Genomic DNA, 12,711 nt, shown 5'->3' on the forward strand with positions numbered 1-12,711 from the left:
ATCACTGGTGATGTCAGTGGTGCCTCCCACAAACGGCAGGCGTTCCTTCGGGAATGCCTCCGTTTGTGTAGCCACCCCCCCACCCCTCCTACAAAACTGGGCGAGCTGTCGATCAACATCGTTAGCCGCCCCTTTTGTAGTTAGTCCGGAGCAAGAGAATTTCTCTCTCGCTCCGGGGCTTGCGCATGCGCGCGGCGCGCACCGCACGTGCGCAGTACCCCACCATCGACCCGCTTGTGAGCACTACGCGCTCGTGAACTGGTCTGAATCAGGCCCACAGTGCAGTGTAAAAGGCAGCTTGTGGTGGCATTCGAGTACGGTATGCCATCTCGGGATGGCATACAGTTACACTAACAAGTTCCAAAAAAATTAGTTTTCAGAAATTGATGAATGCCATCATTTCTATGTCCCCCATACTGGAAATTATCGGGGGAGAATAGTAAGCAGGATATATCAGTGATATCTCCTGCATGACACAGTTATTGCATGGTGCTGAAACTTAAATTCTATAAAGGTTGGTGAAAATTTTAATTTTTACCTACTTTTGTAGAAATGAAGGGATGATTAATAGACCCCAAACTAATAATCAAATACACCTGCCATTGATTTTGGCGCTGCTCTACTCATCGGTCACTCTAGCATCCGTTAAGCATTCGCCAGTGCCATGTAGAGCTGCAGCAATATAGAGTAGCTGCACATGAGCAGAATGGTTGCTGGTAAGTGGTACAGAACCAAATGCGGAAAGTTTTTCCAAAAACGGTTTTAATTCACCGAAACAGCTTTCTCGCAAACTCTGTCTCGGCATCTTTACCTTGATACATTCAATATATTCCTGTCACAATTGTGTTATGAATGCAAATTGTGTTAAATATGCTCCGTAGTGAGACTAGTATTACATGGCTGTGTTAATCTTTTGAATGCTAAGGTGAAATGTGTGAAACCTTCGACTACCAGAGAGTAGTCGCTCTGTACATTTGCATAATAGATGGTGGCAGCGATTTAGTTGTGTGTCGATATGAGAAGGGGATTAGGGGATGATTCAGCTAAATTTGTACCTGGGTCATAAGTGAGTGCTAAAACCCTGTGTAACCCCTTGTAAAGTAACATTCCAAGCATGCAGTGTGGTGAATGACAGAAAATTATGGCGGTCTCTTCAAATACTGTTTTTTTTCCCCATTCTTCACCCTATTGTTAGGTTTAGGCATCCCTGGGGGGAGGTTAGGGTTAGGCACCACTAAGGAAGGGTTAGAGTTAGAAGGGGAAGACAGGAGGGTTAGGGTACTTATCAGCCCCAGTCAGGACCTTCAGCGTTCAGGCTTGCGGCGGCAGGATTTAGTCAGACGGCTTCCCGGCCATCTGCATTTCATGCCCAACCCATATATACATATAGGTATGTATAAATTTAAGATGAGCATATTTTATTTATGAAAAATTATAAATCACTTTCACTTTTGCTGCACCACAGTGTCACTCACAGAGTTTTCCCTCAAACTCTGCTCCAACAACTTAGGCCTTGCCCCTGACTGCTGCCGCACTACAGCACATCCCTCCCAGCCCCTGCCCGGAGTGAAGAGAGAGACTCGCGAGTTGATGATCTCATCATCTCGCGAGATCAGTCAGTAGCTCTACAGCGGTGCGGCTGGCGGAAGCACAGTAATCAATAAGTGACCACACAGTCCCGGTGCCCCCCCCCATACCCATATCATGCCCACCCGCCGTCCGCTGCTGCCTGGAAGTCGTTAAGTTTTAATAAAGGATAACAGAGAAAATAAAAAAAAATGTAATAAGAAAAAAGTCTTGACGGCGGAGTGGGATGGGGGTTGGTTGATGGGCTGGCGGGCCCCCTAAGCCCGCCAGGCCCCATAGCAAGCGTACCCCTTGCACCCTCTATAGTTATGCCAGTATCTATACAAAACTACGTTTAAACAAAATACATTACTCTAACTTTAAAGATATGAGCCATATTCTGTGCAAGAATTGGAGCACAAGTAACTATTATAGTTTATGAGAGTGTGGACGCTCATTGTGCTCTTATGAAGTTTTTCTTGTTGTATCTTCAAACTGAAGAGACATCTTAGGTCCTAATTCAGAGATGTACGCTAATATATTCGCAGCTATGATCCTACACACAGCTGCTGTGCGAAAATATGTTAGTGATGTAGCTGGCTGGAAATGCATTGTGTCGTCCACCGGTGGCTTAGCCGATCCAAGCAAGTACGTGCAAATACGCAGCCACCGTCGCAGATCATTTGATAATCGGGCATCTGAGTAGCATTATGATCATGCAGAATGGCCACCTGGACTGAGACGTTGGAACTAGAGATGTGCGCCGACCCTTGTGTTTTTTTTTTTTTGTTTTGGATCTGGATCCCCCCTGGTTTTGGATCTGGATTTTTTCTTTAAAAATCATAAAAACAGCTAAAATCACATAAAATGGGCCTGTTTTTGTTCCTACAGTATAATTAACCTCAATAACATTTATTTCCAGTAATTTCCAATCAATTTTGACCACCTCACAATATTATTGGCTTCATCTAGTTAAGGCCAAAAGGTTGCATCCAGCTAGCTGGCTAACTAAGCTAAGTGACACAGTGGGCGGCACTAACATGTGGCAGTTCAGCTTCTAATTTCCAACACGGATACAGTGTGCTATACAGTGTGGGTTGAATACAGCAATAGTGCACTTACTGTGACAGCAGTGTCAGCCTAGCGGGGTTGCTGACGGTCCTCAGTACATGGAATGGCAGTGCTGCGGTGTCCTCAGTGAAGGGTACCGGTGATGTCGGCAGTGAGGGGGTGCCAGCGGTGTCTTTAGTGCAGGTTTGCTGGCTGTGTCGACAGTGTGGGGGTAGCTGGCGGTGTCCTCAGTACATGGGATGGCAGTTCTGCGGTGCTGGCAGTGTTCTCAGTGAAGGGTACCGGCGGTGTCGGCAGAGCGGGAGTGCCAGCGGTGTCCTCAGTGCAGGTTTGCTGACTGTGTCGGCAGTGCAGGGGTGTTCTCAATGCAGGTTGTCGGCAGTGTCAGCAGAGCGGGGGTGCCAGTAGTGTCCTCAGTGCAGGCTTGCTGACTGTGTCAGCAGTGCAGGAGTGTTCTCAATTCAGGGTGCCGGTGGAGTCGGCAGAGCGGGGGTGCCAGCAGTGTCCTCAGTGCAGGTTTGCTGACTGTGTCGGCAGTGCAGGGGTGTTCTCAATGCAGAATGCCAGTGGTGCTGGCAGAGCGGGGGAGCCAGCGGTGTACTCAGTGCATGTGTGCTGACAGTGTCGGCAGTGCAGGGGTGCTGGTGGTGTCCTCAGTGTGGGCGTGTCGACAGTGTGGGGGTAGCTGGCGGTGTCCTCAGTACATGGAATGGCAGTGCTGCGGTGCTGGCAGTGTTCTCAGTGAAGGGTACCGGCGGTGTCAGCAGTGCGGGGGTGCCAGCGGTGTCCTCAGTGCAGGTTTGCTGACTGTGTCAGCAGTGCAGGGGTGTTCTCAGTGCAGGGTGCCGGCAGTGTCGGCAGAGCGGGGGTGCCAGTGGTGTCCTCAGTGCAGGTTTGCTGACTGTGTCAGCAGTGCAGGGGTATTCTCAATGCAGGGTGCCGGTGGAGTTGGCAGAGCCGGGGTGCCAGTGGTGTCCTCAGTGCAGGTTTGCTGACTGTGTCGGCAGTGCAGGGGTGTTCTCAATGCAGAGTGCCAGTGGTGTTGGCAGAGCGGGGGGGTGTCAGCGGTGTACTCAGTGCATATGTGCTGACAGTGTCGGCAGTGCAGGGGTGTTGGTGGTGTCCTCAGTGTGGGCGTGTCGGCAGTGTGGGGGTCGCTGACGGTGTCCTCAGTACGTGGGGCAGCAGTGCAGGGTTGCCGGCAGTGTCAGCAGCGGTGGTGTCGGCAGCGGGGGATGCTGCCAGTGGGGGTTCTGGCGGTGTCGGCAGCGGGGGGTGCTGGCAGTGTGAGGCGGCGGGGGATGGCGAGTGCCATTTTCTTTTTCTTCTGTGTGCATTTTCAATTGGCTTAATGCTGATTGGCTGAGAGTCGTGACAGACGGCTCTCTTAGCCAATCAGCGTTAAGCCCACACAATACAAAACCTCGCAACATGACAACGGGGTCGCAAGGTTTTGCCTCCAGTGAGGGACCCGGGGCAGGCAGAGAGATCCGAGTGGGTTCGGATCTCTGAGATCTGAACCCGCTCATCTCTAGTTGGAACCACTTTATCTGCATGTAGGGTCACAGGCGCAGACATAGGACATGCCCCCAAAATGGCCAGAACTCACCTGCATTCTTTGCTGCCACTCCCCATTATTTCCCCCAAACAGTCCTTGACTGTCAATCACTTTGCAAAGTCATTCTCACTGTGATCAGCATTGCAAAGGTAGCTATACGCATGCGCAGTTGACTGATCACTCTCTGAATCAGGCCCTTAAGGTGCGTACACACTAGACGACTCACAAAAGATGCGATGTTGTCAATGATTTCCCTTGAAGTCCCCCGGCAACTCCCCTGCACTCCCAGACAAACAATATCTTGCTGTTACAAGTCGCCATCACGACTTGTCTCCTTCAAGCAGATTACCCAGTCAGGACGGGGTTACTCCAGTTTCTAGGCAATCGGCACGCCTCAGGAAGTGACATATCATCCTCAGTGCAGCATGATTGGTCCATCCTCCTATTTGTACACACTGGACTTTTGCCGCCTCGCCGACTATAGCGTTCCTGTGGGTTCTCTAGGCTCAGCGGCACGAGCAGTATCCTGTTGACTCTGCTGGAAGGATCTCCGTCTCCTCGGTTTTGTTTCCCAGCTGTCTCCGGCCCTTGTGGCCTCTCCTATGGCTCCTTAGCCGCACCATCAACTCCCGTGCTGTTCTCCGGCTTCCTTATTCCAACTGCGGCCTCCTAGCTGTACTGGCAGTGACGGCCCTCCAAGCCGAATCAGCATTCTCGGCAGGTCAGTGGACGCTAATTTGTACACAAACTTGTACTCAATTATGTATTGTCCATCGGGACTTTGGATGCTAATTTGTACCAACCTGTACACCAATTGGTACTCAAACCTATGTATTTTCCGTCAGGGCTGTGGACGCTAATTTGTACACAAACCTGTACACAAACTTGCACTCAAACCAATATATTGGATGCTAATTTGTACACTAACTTGTACTAAAACTTACGTACTGTCCGTCAGGACTTTGGACGCTAATTTGTGCACAAACTTGTACACTAACTTGTACTCAAACTTACGTACTGTCTGTCAGGACTTTGGACGCTAATTTGTAAACTAACTTGTACATTAACTTGTACTCAAATCTGTGTATTATTTATCAGGACATTGTATCTAGTTCAGTGCTCAAGCCACAACATTGGCTCTCCAAACCTAATCAATTGTCAAACTCTTCAGCACAGACTCTAAGTTGCAAAATTGGCTCTCCAAGCCAAATCAATTGTCAAACTCTTCAGTACGGACTCTAAGCCGCAACATCGGCTCTCCAAGCCAAACCAATTGTCAAACGCTTCAGTACGGACTCTAAGCCGCTACATCGGCTATCAAAGCCAAATCAATTGTCAAACTATTCAGTACAGATTCTAAGCCACAACACCAGTTCTCAAAGCTAAATCAATTGTCTGACTCTTTAGCATCGGCTCCAAGCCGCACCATCGGCTCTCAAAGCCAACTCAAATATCTTCCTCTCCTCAGCATGGGCTCCAAGCCACAACAAAGCCAAATCAATTATTTACTCTTCAATACGGGCCTCAAGCCACCTTTTCTATTCTTATAACCATACCACATTTACTACCAACAGCATCTTGAACCAGATTCTTGCCGCATCGATAGTGTACCACTTCCTGTTCTGGATCTAGTCTCATATCTACTATCCACAATTTAGTCTCCATTCCAACTGTTGCTCTCACCATTGAACCCTTTCGCTCCTCCATGTGAATTTCTACGACCTCGAGCTATAAGTCCAGGTGGCCGCCTAAGTACTGGTGAACGTATCCCAGTTCTATGGGAACAACGGGCGGTTGTTATTGGCAGAAGACCTCACTAGCCTGGTTCTAGACTTTTCGCATGGAGTAGGCATTGGATATCATAGCACTTGCATAAACTGTCCAATCTGACAAACGATCTGACCAATGACCTGAATCTTGTTAATGAGATTGGTAGATATTGCCTGCTTTAGGCAAGATCTGAAGATGCAATGTACGACCTGCAGGGACGTGCATCGGCATCATGAACGTGAGTGGACATATTTTACACGATTTGTCGTTCCGATGCGTCGATATCGCGCAAATCGTGCAAAATATCATCTAGTGTGTATTCACCTTTAGAAATAAAAACTGATGGCTGGAAATAGCTACTACTGTTAGGCACTTAATGAGCACACAATTTGCACTAATGAGTGACAAGATCATCAATCAATTTGGAACACACGTTTATGGCCAAACAGTCTAGAGGGGCCATTTAAGAGAGAAGGGGACCACTGTGCAGTCTCTCCTGCTGGTACATTCTCTGAGTAGAATGTGCCAGAGTCACTACGAATGTGCAGATCTCTCCGGGAACATGGCATTGGTGCCATTTCCTATGATTTCTTTACTGCACATGTGCAGGTCTTTGGGGAAATGGTCCTTGTGTAGATATTGAAGATATTGCCAAAAAGGTAAGTATAGTAATCTATGGGTGCAGGGTGAGTGCTGCAGGCAGAGGCAGGGCTGCCATCAGAAATTCTGGGGCCCGGTACTAACAAAATAGGCAGGGCTCCGTCCCCCCTGGGTATAGGGCAGAGTTGGTCGGAATTGTGGATAACGTGGGTGATATCAGGGGTGCTGCCTAAATTGGTGCGTAAACCAGGGATGGTAGGCATGGTAGTGGGGGATGGCACAGGGCATAGGGCAGGGAAGACTGGTCAAGGGGGACATTGCGCTGGGAATGGTGGACTGGGGTAGCAAAGGGCAGGGAAGGTTGGTTGGACTAGGGGCAAAGGGCAGTAGGGGAGGGGCAGAGAAGACAGACAGGCAGGCTGGACATGGGGGGGTGCAGGGAAGACTGGCTGGACTGGGACAGGGAAGACAGGCTGGCTGGCTGGACTATGAGGGGGTGCAGGGAAGACTGGCTGGACTGAGAGAGGGGCACGGCAGGAAGGCAGACTGACTGGACTGGGGGTGCATAGGGAAGGCTGGCTGGACTGGGGGGGGCAGGGAAGGCAGACTGGCTTGACTGGGGGAGCGTAGGGAAGGCTGGCTGGCTGAACTGGGGGGGAGCAGGAAACGCTGACTGGTTGAACTGGGGGGAACAGTGCAGGGAAGGCTGGCTGGACAAGAGAGGGGGGGCACAGGGCAGGATCAGCATACCTGCTTACCTGTTCTTCTGTCCTGAGAGAAGGGGGCCCGGCTGGCAGCGACGAGGAATGCACCGGGCGGCGTCAGGCAGGGAGAAAGATCATCAGCGCTGTGACATAACCATGGGCTGGAGCCGGGAGCGAGCTGTGATTATCTCGCGGAATGGCAGCCAATCAGGAGCAACAGCTCCTGATCAGCCAATCTGGAGCGGTTGCTCCTGATTGACTGATCAGGAGCTGCTACTCCTGATTGGCTGCCATTCCGCGAGCCAATCACAGCTCGCGGCCAACTCCAGTCCATAGTTGATATGTCACAGCGCTGATGAGATGATCTTTCTCCCTGCCTGCCACCGCCCGATGCATATCTCGTCACTCTCTGCCGGGCCCCCTCTCTCTCCGGGCCCGGTACAAGAATCCCGGCAGTCCCCCCCTGATGGCAGCCCTGGGCAGAGGAGTAGCGTGAAATCATGGTGCCTGAAGAAAGTGCATGTCATAGCGCCCCCCTTTCCTCCCTGTACTGAACTGTGCCATTGGGGTATGGCCAGTCTGTGGGGGAATACTGAAGGGAAGAGAAATACAGCAAACAATGGCAGTATCACGCTGGGCACGTGATGCACTCACATTCACGGGTAGCTCCTTGCCACTGCTTTATTTATGTATAGCACCTAGGATCTGACTTTTATCTCCTTTGAATCATTGTTATTAGTCAATAGAGGAAATTGCATTATATATTCTGATCATTTAACTTAAATTGACAGAGTACATGTGCTAGAGTGAAATTCCACAGGGTGTACAGCTTATTACTGCAATTACTGCCCCAAGCAGCTGTCACTGGAATAGGAACACCTATAGGAAGCTCCTTTCTCAGCTATGCTCCTACTTCACAAATGTACATTGCACCTATATTAATGTGAGTACTACCAACCATATCATGTTCTGTCTACCACCATTATTATTATTATTTTAGGTCACCTAATACTTTTTGAAAGACCTTTCAAATAACACTTTGTGGTCATGCCTGGGAACACCTCCATTATTTTAAATAGCAAAACAGTGACTTTTTTTAAACTCATACCTTATAATTGAAGGTTAGAATTGTACCTCAGATGGGTCACTTTTAAGTCCATTGAAGCACAATGAATGAATCAGGAGAGAAGGAGGGAGGGGATCAAAGAGGAGAGGGGAGAGGAAAGTGCCGATCAGAGAGGGGAGGTGACAGAGGCCAATAAGAAAGAGGGGAAGGGCAAAGCCAATCAGAAAGGGCCAGTGACAGAAACCAATAAGAAAAGCAGAGGAGAGGGGTGGTCACAGAAGCCAATAAGAAAGGAGAGGACAGGGGCAAAGAGCCTATCACAGGGTAGAGAGAGGAGGGAATTAAAGAGGTGAGAAGTGAATGTAATCAATCTGACAGGAAAGGGGAGGTAAAAGAAGGAGGGGGATTTAACCCCCTATTGTACCTCAGCACACTGAATAATACCTGCAACAATATATGAAGACTATATGGTCATAGAAATTCAGAGATATTAGTTGCATGCATTTGCAAATACATGGGAGGCTGCTGGGCCACGTCACGGCTTCTCTGTTGCCAGCAGTCCCTAACACTAAGGGGTTCACGTCCGGGGCGCAGTGCACCCCAAAAAACATCCAGCCCAGGACCCCCACAGGGCATCACACGAAAATGGAAGAAGAGTGACAGTGCAGTGTAAAGTATAGCTGTGTGTGAGTAATCATTAAGTGTGGAATGAGAGGTTAAAATATATGTGAAAAAATACATGAATAATAAACAAACATAAAAGGTGATGTGAAAAGCAACTATGTGTATTAAGTGGTGATGCCCTGAGGCGGCCCAGCCAGACCAGTCCCGGGGGCAGGGCCGGATTGATGGCATCACTGTGCCTGTTTGTGCAAGATTACCAACTTTTGACCACATTTTCCGCCATAACTGGGCTCCATTAGTTTCAAAATGAATACCGGGACTGTAATGGGGCGTAACCAGGTTGAAGTCCCCATGGCAAAAGTTTGTAAGAGCCCCTATGTACCACTCAATAGTGAAAAACACATGTAACTTTGACAAGGAAGATGAGCCCCCCTCAGTTCTGGGCCCCATAGCAGCTGCACCTCTTGCACCTATGGTAGTTACGCCCTTACCGGGACATGTGTGTAATCTGAAATTTGCCCAGGCCATAAAATCTACCCCTTAATACATTTTAGGCTTGTAATCAGGCATACCAATAATATACAGTTTATCAAGATTTCCTGAGAGCATCAGGAGTCTGAATTATGGGGAAAAGAGTCATGTGAATTAAATTTAATGTGGGAAGAAAGGCGTCCAGGGAAAACAGGGGCACAATACATGGGAGTACTAGCCATGCTGAATAATATTATCTGTCATTGCGGCCATTTGGGTGCAAAGTCAGGGACCATCTTGCTGCTTGACCACCATTGCACAGTAGGTACTTGTACTTTGCCATATACTACTACTACTACTACTAATATTTATATAGCACTTTTCTCCTAATAGGACTCAAAGTGCTCTACATTTGCCTTTATAGCACAAAATACAAAACAAGCTTAACAAGGGACATTAGTGAAATACTTGGGTGAACAGGAAAGTCTTGAGTCTATTTTTGAAAGACTCTAGAGTGGAGGCTTCTCGAAAAGTGCGGGGAAACGAGTTCCATAGAGTCGGAGACACAAAGCTGAAAGCTTGAACCCCAAATTAATTTCACCCTGCTGTACTAGGTATCTGCATTGCCATTCAGTCATCTGATTATTGATTTTATTGGATTTACTTTTTGAATTTGTTTTATTGATACCATTTAGTGTTTTTATGGTATTCAGTACCTTTATTAAAATATTCTTCTTCGTCTGTTAGATTACACTCTTAAGCTGGGTACACACTGGCCGATATATTGGGCGATCAATTGATCGGCCATTATATTGTGCCCCCGTCGGCCAGTGTGTACAGATGATATGTTTGTGAACAACGTTATTCACAGACATATCGCATTGGCTGTGCTGCACAGCCAATGAACAGATATGTCTGCAGACCTATCTGTCCATCGGCAGGTGTGTACAGGCGATGAGAGAGGGGGGAAAGCTGCGAGCGGGTACTTCTTACCCGTGTCTGGCACATCTCCCCATCCACAGCAGCCCAGCACACGCTACTATGTGCTGGGCTGCACTGGGAGACTGTCCGAGGCTGCTAAAGCAGCAGCCCAAGCAGTCTCCTATGCCAAAGGGGGGAGCGATCACGCTGATCGCGCCCCCCCATTGGCTGTGCGCCAGCTGAGGGGCACACAGCGCCCCCCTCCCCAGCGCTGCAAATGTTTGTTTTTTTCGAAGGGGGTGGGGCCACACCTCCCACGATTAGGCCACACCCCCTACCCATCCCCTGGCCTCCGGGACCCGCTGCAGCAAGCAGATGTGTATGATCGACCGTCATCTGCAGATATATCTGTAGATCACTCGATCTGCAGATATATCTGTCAGGTGTGTACCCACCTTTACCCACATCTCTCTTGCTTGCTTTGCTGGAGTTGGTAGCTCTGAGGTATAAGCTCCGGGTCTCGTACCAAAGGGGGCGTGCTGTCGATGTTGAGTGACAGCACGCCCCCTTTGATGGGTGGGCCAGGGGCGTGGCTGCCCAGACGGAGGCGTTCCCATGGGAACGCCTACCGTCTGGGGCCGGCCCCACTGACATCACAAGTGATATCAGTGGGAGTGCTTTCGGCTCTGTTAGAGCTGAAAGCACTCTAGGGCTTGCGGCAACGAGACCCTACCACAAGGGTCTCGTCGCGAGCCCGATGGTTGCGATGGTCTTGACCATCGTGACCATCTTCTTGGCCGCTCGCTATAGCAGTGGGTGGTCACCCACAGCTATGCGAGTGGCCAGGAGGCCGCTCTAAAAAAACAGAAGGCCGGCCCTGATTCAGAGCGAGCGCTCTGTCAGAGCGTCCGGCTCTGAATCAGGCCCAATGTGCATAGAGATAACAGATCTGATTCAGAGGTCCTCGTGTGCAGTAGTGGATCTGAAGCTGCCAAGGCGACTATTTATTCAAGATGCCTCCTGCGGCATTAGTATATTATCCCATAGCAGCTGCATACAAAGACGCAGCTGATGTGTGTACTGCGTACGACTCACGCCCAATGTTACTTTTACTGTAAACAAGCAAAAGCTTTTGTAAATGATCCAAAATTTACTTTACATGGAACAACTTGTATTTAAATATAAATATAACATGAAGGAATATCAGCCATGTTTGGCAGATAAGTATATGATGTAATTAATGCTTCAGGCTGTGAGCTGCGCTTACTGTAGACATTTCTGTCTTTGTAGCCATTAAGATTTAATTTGTGCCATTATGTATATAATGATCAATAGCGTGAATTGAAAAAAAACATGTACAACATCATTTTATTGTGTTGTTGTTTTCCTAATTCTTAGACCAGTTCTGTCTAACCCTTCTATGGTGTTATCTACTTAATATTTTACACACAAAGGGCTACACTGTATTGCATGAATCATTCTACTGAAGGTTTTCACCCAAATTGAGTATTACCCCATGATCTAGCAGAACCGCAGGAGATTGCAGTGAATGTTTGCCCACTTATGGACTTCTCCTTTTCAAATGAATTACTCTTCCAAGATTAATCTTCTAATAGTTTGGGGTGGTGGCAATCTGATGGCCATCCCGACCTCTCCTAGGTTTATGGTGCAATTACCCATATTAATTCTAGTGCACTATAACCCACCAAATCCCCCCAAAGGCACTTGGTTATATTTACTAAAGTGTGGGTTTTTAGAAGTGGAGATGTTACCCATAGCAACCAATCAGATTCTACTTAGCATTTATCTAGTTCCTTTTAGAAGATAATAGCTAGAATCTGATTGGTTGCTATGGGCAACATTGCCACTTCTAAAAACCCACAGTTTAGTAAATATACCCTTCTGTATCTACATACAGTGGCTTACAAAAGTATTCATGAAAGTCAATGCAATGTAATAGGATTTTTCACGTTTTTTAAAACTTAACTTTAGCAACTTAAATACTATTCTTCACCACTTATGCAAAAATAAAATTTAACAGCTATAGAGCCCGTTTAAAAACACCAAATACCTTCAGCAAGCCAAATCGGGGGGTACCATAGGAAGCCCCCATGTCAGAGCATCTTTTGGGGGGTGATTTCCCCAAATCTGACATGACTTTCCGCTTGCTTAAGTTTCGCCGGGTCCCGTTTTCGCGTACTTTCAAATTGAATACGGGGATAAGCGGGCACGCGTGCGATACTTTTCCGTCTCCAAAACAGGCGAAGTAGGCGGAAAGTCCGAGAGGTGAAAAAGTATCACGGGTGCGAATCAAATTGAATAAGGCTCTAAGGGGGGTATTCAATTAGGCTGCAAAAAGT

This window comes from Taudactylus pleione, unplaced genomic scaffold (assembly GCF_031769625.1).
Source record: "Taudactylus pleione unplaced genomic scaffold, aTauple2 ptg000089l, whole genome shotgun sequence".
In the NCBI taxonomy this organism is placed as follows: domain Eukaryota; kingdom Metazoa; phylum Chordata; class Amphibia; order Anura; family Myobatrachidae; genus Taudactylus; species Taudactylus pleione.